General features: G+C 40.4%; 1 long non-coding RNA gene across 1 annotated transcript in view; it reads right to left on the reverse strand.

Moving 5' to 3' along the window:
- The window catches only part of LOC134331813 (uncharacterized), a 36,560-nt gene that overhangs the window by 14,377 nt on the left and 3,832 nt on the right, over window positions 1-18,351 (reverse strand). The window contains exon 3 of the long non-coding RNA XR_010015179.1: window positions 18,206-18,296. This is a non-coding gene — a long non-coding RNA (uncharacterized LOC134331813). The remainder of the gene's footprint in view (window positions 1-18,205; window positions 18,297-18,351) is intronic.

Here is an 18,351-nt window from a genome sequence, read left to right on the forward strand (position 1 = left end):
TTCCTATTTTGAACATGACTGCATCCCTGTGCCCAAAGCAAAGTCCCTAAAATTGGTAAAGAGGATTTCCATTGGCCTGCTCAGAGCCCTGACCTCAACCCCAGTGAACATTATTTTAAATCAGTTGAAATGTCAATTGCAAGCCAGACCTTCTTTTGAACACAGGATGTCCAACAATCTCATGGTCAGGTGTTTACATCTCACACTGACAGAGAGTCAAAAGTTCCTGAGTGTGGGAAGGACACTAGGGTGTAGAAAACATCAACAGTCTTCTGTTTTAATACTGGGCCATATGGAGAAGCAGCAGGGTCCAGCTGTCTTCATTAAAGTCCTGTGTGTATACAAATCAATTTTGGGACAGCACTGAAATGTGAGGTTCACTCGAGCGCAAAAAGAACCCGCACAAAAACACAGCGGCATAAGTAATACTTCCATCGAAGGAGAAATGATAAAGCGATAGCGGTCGCTTGCATGAATAAGTCAGTGCTTACAGGTGCAGCCTCCTCCCTGGATCTTGGACCGTGAGTGGGAAAGCTTGTGATGGCTTTCAGTGGGAGCTCCAGGATGAATGGCTGATTTTTGGTATGCATCTAAAAACTGATGTTTGAATGCTAGCTGGGAGGGAGGGACTGCTGTCATCCCAGCCCTGTGCCAGGCAGAATTGCCTCAGTCTGGTGCCACCGTCTCACACCGAGATGCATGGAATTGTGCACTTAAATGGGTTTTTAAAGTGCTGCCCATCACTTTCTTCTTCACGCCACCCCACTGGTGCACCTGTGTCCCATCGTGTACAGTATGGGCAACAGGGAAAAATCTTTTTTAAAAATGGTCAAAAGGCACAGTTGAAATGTTAACATTTATAGATAGAAGAACCATAAATATATTAACTGAAAATTAAAATTAAAGATTAATTAAAGATTAAAGCCTTTCAACAATATAGCAAAAATTAAAACAGTGGTATTTAAAATATTTACACTTCTTATGATTGTAAGACTACCTTTGATTTTATGCAACATGCTACCTTGTCAATTTCTAGGGTCTGTCTGAAAACCTAGTAAACTGCCTTGCTGCCTACCTGGGCAGCTGCCTAAGTAGAGAGGATTCTAATAAGACATCAAACTTATTAAGCAGATTATTTAGACACAGTACTTAGACAGCGATTACGGCGATTACGTCACCACGGTTTTTCATTTACTAAGCTAACACAGTTAGCCTCAGACCATTCAATCCAATTGCACAACCCGCTAGCATGCCAGCTAATATCTCCCTCTTTGTCCTGAAAACAAGGCTGAATTTGCTGGGATTGTCTTCACCGCTAAGGAAGCATCGGATGCTTCCTCGTTATTCAGTCAGTTTATAGCTTCGAAATAAGGCACCTAAGTAGGCAGCATCTAAGAATTCGGATAGCCTTCTTCTCTGAAGCGCGTAAGAGAACGTAACATGCGTATATGTAGAGAGCTCACTATGTTTTCGTACAGAGCCCTAGTCAGCTTGAGAAACAGATGTGTTTACATACCTCAGAAGGATAAATATCTTATTATAAGGTCTATCAATATCTGGGGAATGATAATGCAACGTACTGGATGAGTAGGTGGAAGAGGCGCGATAGGACGAATGGCATGGTTTTTCCTTAAACTTAACTTCAAAGCATTCCCTGCACCCAATCAAACATTACTAGCTACATCAGGAGGCAAAGCTTTAAAAGCGTACATAGGACATGGGTGGTGTGGCAGCATTTTTAGCTACAGTCAAGTTACCATCTCTGGTGAGGCAGTGGTAACTCAGCAGTTAGGGTTCTGGACTAGAAATCATAAGGTTAGATAAAAGCATTTCTGCGTTTCGGTTATAACTCACTGGTGGATTGAGTAGCTGGAGGAGGTGCACTCAACCTCTATTTTGGTGTCTGCTTGGGGCTGTCCCTGGGTTTTGGGTTTTGACCTTATTATACAGGCACCATTTTCCATGGGCACCCTCTAAAATCTTGAGGAAATTTTTGATCATGGTTTTGAAATAGGACGTCCAGGCTCAATACGCCAGCCCACCAGTGCTAAGATCTCGAGCTCTTGAGATCGAATCTCAGCTCTGCTTTCAGTCGGCTGGGTGCTTACACAGACACACGACTGGCTGTAGAGATGTATCAGATGTCCAACATGTTTATGGCCACATAGTTATACACTATAATCATACACAGATCATACACTAACTGGGCACTACTGGTAAAGCCCTGAGTCAGATTAGTAGCCTGAACATCTACTTAGGCAGCATGAAGTAAAGCATTGGTACAAACAGGAGCACAGGAGCATAGGATTAGCTTTTATGCTTCCAGATTGGTAGCTGGCATGTGATAGTAGAGACTCTGCTAGTGGGTGAAAAATGGTAATGACTGAATTGAGAAACAAATTGGGCAAAAAAAAGATGAAATGAAGTTAACTGGAGTGAACAGCTTGAATTCATGTCAGAAACAAAACAAGACCGCGAGGCCTTTTTTCACCCACAACGAAACTGCTAATTAGCTTCTATAGCATCGCTTTACTCAGACTCCTCAAGTCTAATCATATCAATCATGCGGTCCTTGCCGAGGGGTCTTGGAGTTGATGTCTAATTACACGCGTAACGTCGCGGTGTCAGTCCCACGATGGTGCTGTCAGTGCACACAGATGCCGCCTGATACCTGCAATTAGCGAGCTACGCTCCGAAAGTCATGCTCAGGTACTAATCAGCGCAGGAAAAGACAACGGCGGCGGGAGAAGCAACATGTGACCCTACGGTGGTGGCGCTGGAAGCACGGGGGAATAATCTGTTAACGGGCTCGACAGGAAATCGAAAGGGATGAGAGAAGAGATGATAGCTTGAACTGTGAGCAGGAAAGCATGAAGGAAAAATGAAGGCCTCTTCTCTGTCAGTGAGTGAGGGGGGGTGCTGTGTAGAGAGGCATTAAGTGGTAACAGGAGATAAGAGAGAAATGTCTACATTAGGAAAAGCGTGCGTATCAGAGCGACGTACATAAAAGCCTGCTCACCAGGTGTGACCATCGCTCAGCGCTCGACTGACTGATGCTGAGCAGCACAGTGCATGTCTGGAATGAGGATCAACAGGATGTTGAGATATATCCGAGTGATTTGTTCTGTTACAGCAAGACCAGAGATATACAACACTGCCAGCGCTTCTAGGGACGAGCTTGTTGGGTTTCAGGATGATGCTAATTTTACAATATTCCAAAGAGTGAATGCTTGACTTTCTCTCTTCAAGTGCCACCATAAATATTTGATAGGGGTTTAGGTCAGATGACTGTAGAGAAAATTCCATGATGGTCAGCACTCCTTGATCTTTCTTAGTTTTAAAAGAGTTAAAAGGATAAAACCATCTGCTAAATGTTGCAAATGTAAATGGTGAGTGTTTGGGTTGTAACTCACGGGTGGACTGAGTAGCTGGAGGAGTTGCACTTAAGCTCTATTTTGGTTTCTGCTTGGGACTGTCCCTGTGTTTTGACCCTACAAATGTTCTTTATTATAAAGGCACAAATTTACATATTCTGGACCCCTCCAGATTTTTTTGCTCATGGTTTTGAAATAGGATGTCCAGGTGCTCGGGTGGCACAACGGTAAAATACGCTAGCCCACCAGTGCTGAGATCTCGAGCACAATATTCCAAAGAGTGTCTTGAGATGTTACTTAATGCTTGACTTTCTATCTTCAAGTGCCACCATAAATCTTTGATAGGGGTTTAGGTCAGGTGACTGTAGAGAAAATTCCATGATGGTCTGGTCAGCACTCCTTGGTTTTTTTTAGTTTTCAAGGGGTTAAAAAGATAAAAGTATCCGCTAAATGCTGCAAATGTAAATGGTGAGTGATTGGGTCATAACTCACCAGTGGATTGAGTAGCTGGAGGAGTTGCACTTAAGCTCTATTTGGGTTTCTGCTTGGGACTGTCCCTGTTTTTTGACCCTAAAAATGCTCTTTATTATAAAGGCACCAACTTCCATAACCTAGACACCCTCCAAATTTTCGAGAATCTTGAGATCTTGAGATGTTACTGAAAGCTTGACTTTTTTCTATGAGTGACACCATAAATCTTTAATAGGGGTTCAGGTCAGGTTACTGTGGAGGACATGAAAGTCAGCACTTCTTGATCTTTCTTAGTTTTCAAGGAGTTGTCGCAAATCTTTGACAAACATGGTATTGCATTTAAGAAAACTGCAAAATACAAGTATGTTTACTGGTGGTCTCAGTTTGAAGAACCACCAAAAAAAACAGATCTGAAATGTATCAGAGGCTGCTGCACACATTTAAGCAAGCTTTACATCAACCACATTAAAGGGTAGCGTGCAAAAAATTGATCCTGCTCCAAAACAAACATTTATAATGCTTGATTAATGTTTTTGCTGATTTAATTGGCAGGCAGAAGCAAAGGCTTTATTTTTGCACGATAGCTTTACATATTTCTTACAATTTTAAGGTTTATGGTGGTTTAAGGTCAAGCGCTTCCAGTGGATCTTCCAATGTTTTCTTCTTCACAATGACAGGCTTTGTTGGGTTTCTGGATGAAGATTCTATATACATTTCATATCTGTGTTTAACAGTTAACAAGATGTTTATGAAATTTATGGCTGAGTTCCATTCCCACCTTTCTATCTACATGGAATCACCAGAACCCTGTCTCTTTCCTTCCTGCTATTACAGGCCAAGCTAAACAAAAATATTGTTACATGATCTTTATCAGTTTCTTCTTTTTGCTTGCACAGATGCTCCTTTTTTGTCTTAATATCAGTAGGTTTATTTGAATTTGTCTTTCAGCACATTGTGGAACCAAGTATCCTACTGTTGCCTTACTGTGAAGGTTCATGAAAAGAAAGCAGCTTTCCCAATGACTAACTACATATTTTTTTATTACATTTTCAATTTTAGCATTGCTTTACCCTGGTCAGGTTTGCAATGGATCCGAATTCTCTGGAATCATTGGGCGCAATGCAGCCACACACTTCAGACAGGATGCCAATCCATTGTGGATAACATTATTGGGGATTTGAATGCTGGATCACAGTGGTAGTGAGGTAGTGGGCTAGCATAACTTAGCGCTGCACCACCCCAATGTCTACTAACTTAACGTATTGGTAGAATTCTTTTGTCTGCTGCATATAAGAACATAGAAATGAAAGGAAACATCAAATCATCACAGGGCAAACACACACACTCACCCACTCACCACACACTCATTTTGTTTCTTCAGTTGACCTGACTGGGCAGCACGGTGACTAAGTGGGTAGCACTGTTGCCTCACAGCAAGAAGGTTCTGGGTTCGATCCCCAGGTGGGGGCGGTCCGGGGCCTTTCTGTGCGGAGTTTGCATGTTCTCCCCATGTCTGCGTGGGTTTCCTCCCACAGTCTAAAAACATGCAGTCAGGTTAATTGGGGAGACACTGAATTGACCTATAGGTGAATGGGTGTGTGTGTACGTGTGTCTGCCCTGCGATGGACTGGCGCCTCGTCCAGGGTGTTACTGTGTGCCTTGCGCCCATTGAAAAGCTGGGATAGGCTCCAGCACCCCCCTCAACCCTGACTGGATAAGCGGTCAGGAAAGTGAGTAAATGAGTGAGTGAGTTGACCTGACTGCATGTCTTTGGACTGTGGGAAGAAACCAGAGCTCCTGGAGGAAACCCACAAAGACACAGAAAGAACCCAGACTGCTCCACCTGGAAATCAAACCCACCTGGGAATGTTCTTGCTGTGAGGTGACAGTGCTACCCACCTAGCCACCATGCCACCCTAATTCAAAACCAGATTCCTCTGCTCCTCTGCTTCCATTTTACCCATCATTCAAATCAAAAGAGGCTCCAATTTGAGATCTGTGCCATTACCTAATTATACAAATGCTCTTTATTACACAGACACCAATTTCCAGTCACCCTCCAAAATCTTGTGGAAAGTGACTTAATGTTATTGCTCATGGTTCTGTAATAAGAGGACCAACATGCTCATGGTCATATAGTTTATAAATCTATTATACATATACTAGATTACAGATGTGATACTTCATTGGGAGACGACGTTCTCCTGGCTTCGGCGAACTCCACGGATGACGTCATTCCGCAACAACACCTGTGATTGGTCGGTAAAAAAGAGGCGTGTCATGAAAACAAACATGGATTTTGAGGAGCGTCTCAACTGGCTGTGTCCAAAATTCCTACTTTCACACTGAACAGAATGCAGTAGCGGGTAGTGTGTCCGAATACGTAGTACTCATTAAACAGTATGCGAAAAGTACCCGGATAATTTACTGCTTGGGCAGCATTTTTTGTGTATGCAAACACAGCACACTTGCGTACTGAAAGAGCTTACCTCTGTACCGGCCAAGCAGTGCCCACTGCCTCTGTTTAATTATGCGATTTCGGACGCAGCCATCGTTTTTCGGTAGTCATGGAACTTAACATTATAAATGTCACAGCGTCACCTGCAGCTGTGGAGCAGACGTGACAGGCAAGACGAAACCGCTAGAAGTATGGCAGCTTGTAAGCTCGCGAAGGCGTGTTCCTGCCTTCACAGGAAGTATGCAGAGGCCTTAACTGGGCAGTTCTGGTCACATCAAAACACCACATAACAGAACAAATGAAATGTCAAAGCAAACAAAATCACAACCAGATTCACCAAATATGATGTTGAAAGTTGTCAGCTTTCCTCACAGCTCTGCTTCCATTTTACCCATCATACAAATCCAAACCAGCTCCTTGAAAGGCATCCCAAAAGAAATAAGATTTTATGCAGCTGAATATTGCATTAGTGAGCCTAGCCACACATCTTGATGGTGTTTTCTAATATCACTGTTACACCAGGTTCTTGTTAGCAAAGTTTCTGCAGTGAAATAACTTTCATTTCTGTAGGATTTCTGAGAGCTCAGTGATTTTGCATCACAATCTATTAAAGGCAAGAAAATCACCAGAATAACAGATAACAGATGATTTATATGCAGTATTAACCAATATTGTAAGTCACCCGCTGCTAAAATGCTATATCATGACTTAGTAGCTAGCTGAGCAACATGACACAATGGCATCATATTTCCATCATTTTTCTTATCATTTACATGGCACTTTTAAAAAAGTGGCTCAGTGGGTAGCACTGTCACCTCACAGCAAGAAGGTCCTGGGTTCGATCCCCAGGTGGGGCGGTCCGGGTCCTTTCTGTGTGGAGTTTGCATGTTCTCCCCGTGTCTGCGTGGGTTTCCTCCCACAGTCTAAAAACATGCAGTCAGGTTAAATGGAGACACTGAATTGCCCTATAGGTGAATGTGTGTGTGTGTGTGTGTGTGTGTGTGTGTGTGTATGTGTGTCTGCCCTGCGATGGACTGGCACCCCGTCCAAGGTGTTACTTTGTGCATTGCGCCCGTTGAAAAACTGGGATTAACACCAGCACCCCAAGGCGACCCTGATTGGATAAGCACACGAAGGTTAAGAAAGTGAGTGAGTGAGTGATGCAATTGGCAAATTAACATGTTATTCATCCATTCACGTTTTACCACCACTTTATCCTAGGAAACACCCCGGACAGGCCACCAGTCCATCACCGGACAAGCACACACACAATTCTCCAATTAACCTGACTGCATGTCTTTGGACTGTGTGAGGAAACCAGAACGCCTGGATGAAACCCACATAGACATGGGAGGAACCTGCAAACTCCACACAGAAAGAACTCGGACCACTCCAGCTGGGAATCGAACCCAGGACCATCTTGCTGTCAGACGATAGTGCTACCCACTGTGTAAATGAACCTAGAATTAATAGTGCCACTCTGCACCAAGTTCCGATCTAACAAACTTGCAAATAAAATTCATTGCGGTATTATGAGAATTAAAGGAAGTCTTCATATGCAGACAGAATGCCAATATGTAGTGGGACCTCGGAGTCTGAGGTTTTTTCAACATTTTCCTCTTCAAGGACAGACATATAGCTTGCTAATCTACACATATTTAGCTTACTGCCCAGACATAATAATTATGCTTAGAACTGGAGGATTCAAACCAAATTTAGCTCAAAGATTCAAACCTTATTAAGGAGTCCCCTATATAGAGTTAGCAGGATTGCCACTTGGTGTTAAGTTAGTAAACACCAGCCTTCAATTAGTCCTTTTAAGGCTTCATTTTTTAATCCAAGTCTATGGGGAAACATTATTTTAGGCACCATAATGTTTGTTTTATATATATATATTATTTATGCATTTTCTTCCCTTTTTCTCCCTTTCTTAGCGTATCCAATTGCCCAATTGCTTCATGCTTCCTCTCCACCAATGCAGATCCCTGCTCTGATTGAGGAGAACGAACCTAACCCATGCCCCCTCCGACCTGTGGGCAGCATGCCGTATGCATCTTACCACCTACACTTTGACAAATGCCGTGCAGCTCAGCACTGTGTATGGAGAGACACACCCTGAAAGCACTCTTTTTCCGTCTCTGTGCAGGCGCCATCAATCAGCCAGCAAAGGTTGTATTTGCATTAGTTATGAGAGACACCCTATCTTAATCCCACCCATATCTAAACAACAGGCCAATTGTTGTTCATGTGGCCGCTCAGCCTAGTTGGCAGGCAGAGCTGAGATTCCATACAGTGTATTCGAGATCCCAGCTCTGGTTCCAGCGTGTGTTTTTTTTTACCGCTGCGCCACCTGAGCGGCCCATAATGTTTGTTTATTAGGATTTTAACGTCATGTTTTACACTTTGATCACATTCATGACAGAAACTGTAGTTACTGATCACACAAGGTTCATCAGTACACAAGGTTATATCAAACACAGTCATGGACAATTTTGTATCTCCAATATACCTCACCTGCATGTCTTTGGACTGTGGGAGGAAACCGGAGCTCCCGGAGGAAACCCACACAGACACGGGGAGAACATGCAAACTCCACAGAGAAAAGACCCAGGACCTTCTTGCTGTAAGGCAACAGTGCTACCCACTGAGATCTTACACTGTTTGGCCATGAAGACTATCCAGGTACACCTGACCAGCTAAAAACAGCCTATAGGTTAAAACCAGCAAGGGTTAAAAAGGTTATTAATAGTGCAGCAGTACGATTTTCTGAAATTACATAAAAAAGAAAATAAAAATTGACAAATGCGAAGATAAACAATCACATACATAATGAAACAAAAAATATAAATATAAATAAATAAGCAACAAAAGACTGCACTTCACTAAGATTTTGGGTTTTTTATAGTTCTTTTGTTCCAGCACCTGGAAATGATCACAGCATTTAGAAATTAGAGTAAAACCCTGAGCTCTCATGGCTAAAACCACTTTCTTCTTTGAAACACTGAATTAAAAAAAAGAGTGGCTTATGAATCCTAAAGAAAGGGGGTGTGTTTTAAGCTCACTGTGTGGTCCTCTTTACAGGGGGCCACCATTTGTCCCCCATACTATGAAACCCCAGGCTGAACCACAGGACCGTAGCACTCCCTCTATTCTCCAGAAAGACTCACAAATCCAATCAGTTTCATTAAAATCTCAAAAGGAACTCTCCTAATGCGTCTAACTTTGGGGAGAACAAACTAAAAGTGAGTGTTTTACATCGGCTGAATAAAGGCACTCGAGGACTCAGCAAATTACAAGGAATGAGCTATTTTTTACTATTTTGTGTCACTGAAAAGATCTCCAGATAAAAAAAAATGTCACATAATTTGCTTCCTCTAGAAGCAAATTATTTTTTACCAGCCTAATAGGAAACTAGGTGCCATTATGTCCTGGCTCTTGACACCCTGATTATGAAATGGCACGATACAAAGAACTGCAGGGAGGTGGGCCGAGTGGTGGAGAAGAGCAGCGATTCATTTAGAACAGAACATGGGTTTCAATTTATTACACACATAAAGCAATATTCACCTCATTAGACTGAAATAGCGCAAAAAAGCCATTTTGCCACCACGTTTTGCCACAGACACCTCGGGGTAAGCTCAACATCCTGCAACATTCTCCTCTCTTACGTTTTATCAGTCTGTAGGGCAGTAAACTCCATTTATTCAATTCATTATCTTATTTTCCCACTACAAATGTCCACCAAGCCTGAACTATTTGGCCAAAATTTTGAGGATGCCTTTCCTAATTTTTAAGTTTAGGTGTTTCCGCTACACACATTGCTAACAGGTACATTATATAATTTCAGTAAAAAATTTAATCTATTTTTTAAAATACTATTTAGGGTTTGGTATGTTTCCCCTTGTTTGATTATCCATGTTATCCCAGCATTATTTCACAGTAGTCCAATGAGCATCTTAAGATGTTACTAATTGCTTGACTTTCTCTCCTCAAGTACCACTATAAACCAATGAATGGGGTTTAGGTCAGGTGACCATGGAGGAAATTCCATGACGGTCAGCACTCCTTGATCTTCTTTAGTTCATCTTTCGGCTATTCCTGTTAGGGGTCACCACAGCGGATCATTCGTCTCCATCCTGACCTGTCCTGAGCATCCTCCTATGTCACCCCAACCACCTGCACGTCCTCCCTCTGTAAAACATTCTTCCTCCTCTCCTCCTCCTTCTCTTCCTTGGCCCAACAGTAGCATAGTACCAGTAGTACCCTGCAGACCAACAGTACTAGAGGTGGTCATTGTTAACCTGGTCATTGACCGATCTGGTATGTAAATTTGACTTTTGACCCTTCCTATGTACCCAGGCTTGGGACCAGCACTAAGAGTGCACTGATATGTGCACCCCCAGTGGCTAGGTTGTTTTTTAACTATGTTTTGTAAGAGAAATATGAATCTTTTTTTTTTACACAAAACTACCACGTATTATGTATGAACTAATAGGTCTTTCATTTGTAGGATAAACTAAGGTTAATTTAACAGCCATCATCCATAAAACATGTTTGAAGCAACCTATTTAATTTATTTTAATTATTTTACATAATGAACTACCTTGATAACAAAATGCAGAAACATGCAAACTTTCTTTTTGCATTTTTCTAAAAAAGTATAATATAAAAAATAGATGTAGGCAATGTTATTAACCTTTATTTTGGTAGTCAGTATTTCTCTTTTAGGGTAATTACAATGATTTGTTAGGGTCATGTGAGGTAAGCCATTGGTTTCACTGTTCATTAATGCTATAAGGGCAGCCCATGGAGTAAGGAAGTAGTTAAGGACGTTGTAAAGCGTTAACTTACAGCACAGTGCTGACGCCTAAACGTCTGTACAGAGATGTACTGTACTACAGGAGAATTTATTCACATTAGTCATAAGTGCCACAAAATGTTTGTTAATCAACTTTGACCTTAGTTTACAGGACAAAAGAAATATATTGAATTTAATTGTACTGATGTTCTTTGTAAGAACATTGTAACATACACCGACCAGACATAACATTATAACCACTGACAGGTGAAGTGATTAACACAGATTATCTCTTCATCACGGCACCTGTTAGTGGGTGTGATATATTAGGCAGTAAGTGAACATTTTATCCTTAAAGTTGATGTTAGAAGCAGGAAAAATTAACATGCGTAAGGATTTGAGCGAGTTTGACAAGGGCCAAATTGTGATGGCTAGACGACTGGGTCAGAGCATCTCCAAAACTGCAGCTCTTGTGGGGTGTTCCCGGGCTGCAGTGGTCAGTATCTATCAAAAGTGGTCCAAGGAAAGAACAGTAATAAACCGGCGACAGGGTCATGGGTGGCCAAGGTTCATTGATGCACGTGTGAAGCGAAGGCTGGCCCATGTGGTCCGATCCAACAGACGAGCTACTGTAGCTCAAATTGTTGAAGAAGTTAATGCTGGTTCTGATAGAAATGTGTCAGAATACACAGTGCATCACAGTTGCAGAACTGTTTTGTCAGCAAAAGGGGGACCAATACAATATTAGGAAAGTGCTCATAATGTTACATGTAATCGGTGTATGTACAGCAATATACTGAATTAGAGGAGAATTTATTGTTATCAGTCAAAAAACTAACAAGAAGATAAAAAACTATTCAGACTGGTTTCTAACAACAGAAGGCAAAGTGCTTGCAAGGTCAAACTCCTAATTAAAATGTTATGTCTAATATATACAGGATTGTAAAATGTTATCACCTTGAAGACAATGTGCTAAGAGCTATAAATCAAAATCAATGCTACCAACAGCTTCTTAAGAATACATGAATGAAAATACATACATTGAGGGAATAAAAGAAAAAAAATGGAAAAGGTACAAAGACTGAACTGTGTGTGTGTGTGTGTGTGTGTGTGAACTCATAAAATCCTGCAGACACCAGGCAAGAGCTTAATTTAATCCTCAAATCAAATATTACAATGGCAAGTTATGTATTGTTCACAGATGTATTGTTGTTGGTGCCATATTAGGCTGCTTTGATTTTGAACCCAATCTGCCTTGCAACAACATTTTAGACTTTAAGTGGTGATGTATTATTGTAGGGAACGTTTCTTGGCACACATTGGTCCCCTAATACCAATTTTTGGAACGCTACAGCCTATCTGAATATTGTTGCTGACCGTCTGCATCCCTTATGAAGACAATTTACACTCTTATATTGGTTTATTTTAGCATGAAAGTGTGTCGTGTCATGAAGCCAAGTAATTTCACACCGGTTTCAGGAACAAGACAAAGAGTTCAGTGTATGTCAATGACCCTTAGTTATCAGACATCCAAAAAAAGCACTTTTGGGATGTGGCAGAATGAAAGGTTTGCATTATTTGGAATTGTGTTAACATGGACGAAATCTTTAAAGACTGTTCCCATCACCTCGCAGAATACACTGGGGTGCTTTATTTGCATGGTGTTCCTAATAAAGTGACCATAATAAAGTATGTGCACTTACACATGCTGCATTTTCTTTCCAATGGTAACTCACAAATACAGGTCTAGTTTTTAAAAGGCTTTTAAAATAACAATTACAAATGTTTTCAGATCAGCGTGAGTCCTATAATCCACTAGCCCATGCAAATACCCAGGACAGGAGCTTGGAAAAAGAGGCCCTTTATTTGAATTGGCTCAAAACAGATGAATGCAAAATGCTGAGGAGGTTAAAAGGTCCAGCGGGTGAACAAACAGTGAGTTCGGCTCCCTTTCACCGGGGTCAGATGTACAGAGTCGGCGTAGGCCTGGGCTAATTCATAATCAAATGCTAAGGAGAAAAAGAAAGGTCACGAGCAGTAACCAGCTCCCCCTCCTCTCCCAGTCTACAGCCCCATTTCTACTCCAGAGGAGGGTGCATGTTCCCAAACAGCAGCTAAAAGCTTTTGTCCCGATGAGACGCAAAAGGGGGGAGTCAAAGAAGCGCCCAGAAAAAGGAGAAATCTTTAATCACCCTCTTAAAAAGGACTATTGAGCGGCGCTGCATCCCCTCTCTCTTCTGAACTGTCCGTCAGCCTTAGGAGGGGAAGTTTGGGTGCTGTGACAGGCAGGACGGAAGGATCCAGATGGAGGGATGGGAAAAGTACAGAGGGGAGGGATGGCTAGCAAAGGATTAGGCAAAAAAAAAAAAAACGTAGGCGCTCAAAGATTCAGTCCAAAAATGACTTGGGTGGAATCCTTGCTGCTTGACTAGTGTGTGTGACCAAGTTGGCATGCAGACGCTTTCCCACAATCCAGCTTTGTTTAGCGGGGTGTGCGAAGCGCTGAAGCGCTGAGAAAAGCCAGAGCGGGAGGATGAGCGGAGAATGGAGGGCGGATAAGGGACAGAAAGAAGAATTGGAAGAGTGGCTGGCTTCTGTTTTTTAAAGTCCCAATCTCTCCATCTCATTTCCATAAGATTTACTGCCACCAAAACGCCTCAGTTCCTTTTATTATCCTCTTCCCCCTCACTGAATCGAACATGAAAGCACAGGAGTGTGTGTACTCTTTGATCCAGTCAACCTTCGTAGTGCTAAAACCTCTTGTATCTATCCTTGACTCCTGGTGTGAAACCTTGCATGATAATACAGGCCCCCTTATCGGACTAAATCAAGTTTAATAGACTGAGATGCATCACATCTTGTGTGATATCTCACAACGTTTGTTCATTCTCTTAAAGATCTGCGTTTCTGAAAAGTTGTGCTGAAAAGTATTTTTGTTTAGGGACTTTATAGAATAGATGCGGTCATTTCACTTCATTTTATTATAGCTTAGCTTTTAAAAAGCTTCTAGTTTTTAGTATTATTTTCAGTTTTTGCATATATAATTTCCTGAAAAGTGGTTTGTAAATCAAGGACAAAAGCAATATAATTTAATTTAATTTAATTTAATTTAATTTAATTTAATTTTATTTTATTTTATTTTATTTTATTTTATTTTATTTTATATTTTATTTTATTATTATTTTATTTTAATTTAGCTAATGTTCTACAAGATGATGGAAATAGTTGGTCAAAAAATAAAGACAAAAAAATTAAACAGATGATGCAGTTATGCCTCGATATAAAAGTTGCATCCTTATCTAAAAAATGCTTAGTCCTATATGAACAACGATTCCTTTATTCCTTATTTCTTAGCAAATAATCTAACAGATTATGCTCAGCCTTTTTCAATAAGAAATTCCGTTCCCGGAATTTTGTTTTGCTATTTCACCCTCCACAGTCCATAATATCATCAAAAGATTCAGAGATCTCAGGAAATCTTTGTGTATAAACTGAAACTACTAAATGTCTGTAACCTTTGATCCTTCAGATGGCACTGCATTAAAACAAGCATACTTATGTGTTTCATCTACACGCACTATGTGGGCTTGAAAATATTTTAACGCAACGTTCTAAATAAACACAATGTGAACTGAAGCTACTATACACAACAGAAGCCATTTGCCAACAACATACAGAAATGCCACCGATTTTCAGCACTCAAGCTCACCTGAAATGGACTGACGCACAATGGAAACGTGTCGTAGTGTTATGAGTTAGCGTTTTAGGTTGTTTATGTAAATGTTGTTCATGTTTATGTGTTTTCCAGGCTAAAAATTCTAAATCCAGGCTTTGTCATGGTATGGAGTGTATTAGAGTAGTGGTCCCCAACCACCGGGCCGCGGACCGGTGGGTCATTTATTACTGGGCTGCACAGAAAAAATAAATAATTAGAGATCGCTACAAGAGCAATTAAATTTTCAATACTCTTTGGGCGTTATTGTCCCCAATCACCACTAGGTGGGAGCAGAGTCTCATTGCAGCGAAAAAAAAGCTCAAGATTTACAATGATTTTGTAACACTCTTGGCAGTCAGTTTGTAATTTAAAAATTCCTCCATAAATTTCTGACCACACCCATGTCCACTTACTTGCTTGTACACAAAGCTTAAACAACACTTAAAACAGGTCAACTGTTAACACGAAACATTCGAGTCTAGCTCATAATTAGACTCCACTTTGTTTACCAGACCGTTTGTGATGATGAATGTGTGAATGAGAGAGAGCAGTACAGAGAGAGTTCTAGACTTCTCTGCACTCTGTAGATCTATTGACCTCGTCTCTTTTGTTCTGTTACTTCCTTTGAGGTCGCGGTCTTCTCCTCGCCGCCTTTGTGTCCTGGATGAAAAGGGCGCAGTTTATTATGTCCCCCTGTGGCACTCCGTCAAGAAGAGGCGGCCCGGCAAGCCGACACACACAGCAAGGTCAGAAGGAAAGTTGGTCTCTGACTTTGAAACTGAGAGAGTGAGAGGAAGAGTTTGCGGCATGGTGTAGAACTGATTATAAACGCCACGGACAATCCTTGTTTTGGATTGGCTAGCGGGTGTGTTCGTTTTTTATAACGGGATAAGTTCTGAAATAGATCCGGTCAAAAGTTTAATTACGATTCTAAATCAGTTTAACTTGCTGAGCGTGAACATGCTGGTGTGTTATCTTTACAAGAAAAGTAAATTAAGGCTTTATACTAGAATTGGATTATCTATTGCACAGCAAAACTAAATAATGATAGAAAAAATTATATATATTGTCAATTACTTAAATTGTTACAAAAAATGTAATTATTTCTTGGCTGCATGAAAATAAATAGTGAATTGAAAGCAGCTACATAAATATAGCAGCCTATTAAAAGATGGTGTAGCTGACATAATAGCAATCTACTAACATCTGTAGCAATTAGATACAATAGAAACATATAAAGAGCTGGTGAAGTGGATATCATAGCAACCAATTAATTAGCACAACTATTAGATACCCTAACAACATATTAGCTGGTAGAGTTGATATTATAGCAATAATGAAAAACCTTAGCAACCTTATCGCTACAATTAGATACCATAGCAACCTATTAAAAGCTGGTGGAGCTGATACCACAGCAACAAATCAATTATTACAACAATTAGATACAATCGCAAGCTATTAAAAGCTGGTACAGTTGATACCATAGCAACTTATTAATTAGGACAACAATTCGAAACCTTAGCAACCTTAAATACCATAGCAAATTATTAATTATTGTTAGATATTATAGCAATCTATTTATTATCACAACAGTTAGACACCATAGCAACCTATTGGTGAACTTAATACCATAGCAACCTATTACAAGCTGGTGGACTTAATACCATAACAACCTATTAACTATCACACTAATTAGATACCATAGTAACCTATTAAAAGCTGTTAGCGTTGATACCTATTAATTAGTACAACAATTAGATACCAAAGCAACCTATTTATTATCACACCAATTAGATACCATAGCAACCAATTAAAAGCTGTTAGCGTTGATACCATAACAGCTTATTAATGATCACAACAATTAGATACCATAGCATCCTATTAATTATCACACCAATTAGACAGCATAGTAACCTATTGGTGGACTTGAAACCATAGCAACTTATTACAAGCTGGTGGACTTAATACCATTGCAACCTATTAGTTATCACACCAATTAGATACCATAGCAACCTAATATAGGTTGGTGGAGTTGATACCATAGCAAACTATTAATTATCGCAACAATTAGATACCATAGCAACCTATTAAAATCTGCTGGAGTTGGTACTATAGCAATCTGTCATATACCTAATCAATCTGATACCATAGAAACCTTTGAAGAACTAGTAGAGCAATTAATCAAAGGCTGGCAAAGTAATAACACAGCAACCTATTAAATACTATACAAATTATATAGCACAGCAATCTATCAAATACCATAGGAATTACAGTAGATACCATAGTAATCTATTAAAAGCCAGTGAAGCTGAGGGACTAAGTTATCTCAGTACAGTAATATATAAGTTTGTTATTTTTGATATCATCCAACCTCACCAGTGCTGTCGGCACGTAACATCTACTGGACCTGTTGAGCTTTCAAAATTATTACAGTATATTTTCCATTTTTTCCTAATTACAGTAAATCGATAGATAGCTATATCAGCTTTTGTTGTTTTTTACCCCCTAAAATATGTTTTAGAAGTATTTTTGTTGTTTTTGGCTCTGCTCGTTGCTCAAACTGCAGTGAGGTGGTGTAAGATGACACTATGCACTCAGAGACTGATTTCTCAAATGCGACAGGACTTCAGTTAACTAAAGCTTGTGTCTGAACATTGCACATGTAGGAGTCAATGCATGCTACTTCTCAAACAAATGGCCAGAGACAACCAGCAGAGCTCTGTAGAAAAGCACACTAATCTCTAAACCACCTCCAGATTTTGGAAAGCCATCCATGAGCGCACACAAGCAACCCTTTAGCAGTTAAACTAATGGAAAGGGTAGCTGGGAGCAGCTGTTTTCCACAGCTTTTCCTGGGAACGATGATGGACCAATACGAATGCAAGTCATACAGCTCTCAGCCAGCTTTATAAAGCAGGAAATGCAGACCAGGATCACATCTTTACCCAAAATGAATGAGTGTTTTTGCCTTTTTCAGTGCTGTTTTTTTAAATAAAAACCTGAGGTTTCATTTTGCTCTGTTATTGTGTTGTCAGTGGATTTTTGAACAAGGCAATGTGTGAGGACGTTTGCTTCCCTCAGTTTAGTATTCTCAGTCTAAAACATTTACATTATTTGCTAGTTGGACCATTTTTGTAGGGCAACAAAGTTCTGTGGATGTAATTCTTACAAAATGCACATTTTACATTTGCTTATAATCACATAAAAATGTCATTTGTCATTCCTGTCATAAGGAGGAAATTAAGAGGAGCACAAATGAACACATTTACACTCACCCACAAACTGAGGCAGTTTAGTCCAAATACGTTTTTGGTGGGTGGAAACTAAAGCACCTGAAAAAAATCCACTTTCAGGCACATGGCAGAGATGTAACACGGGTATCAACCTACCTGGTGCCTACACAGACATGATTGGCTATGTCTGAGAAGGGGATAGACAAAGACCTGACATGGGTTGAAGCCTTGTCCAGTGTATTCCTGTCTGAATAAAACATAAAGAATGACATCACAACTCATTACAAAATTATTATTGTGAA

This window comes from Trichomycterus rosablanca, chromosome 17 (assembly GCF_030014385.1).
Source record: "Trichomycterus rosablanca isolate fTriRos1 chromosome 17, fTriRos1.hap1, whole genome shotgun sequence".
NCBI classification, from domain to species: domain Eukaryota; kingdom Metazoa; phylum Chordata; class Actinopteri; order Siluriformes; family Trichomycteridae; genus Trichomycterus; species Trichomycterus rosablanca.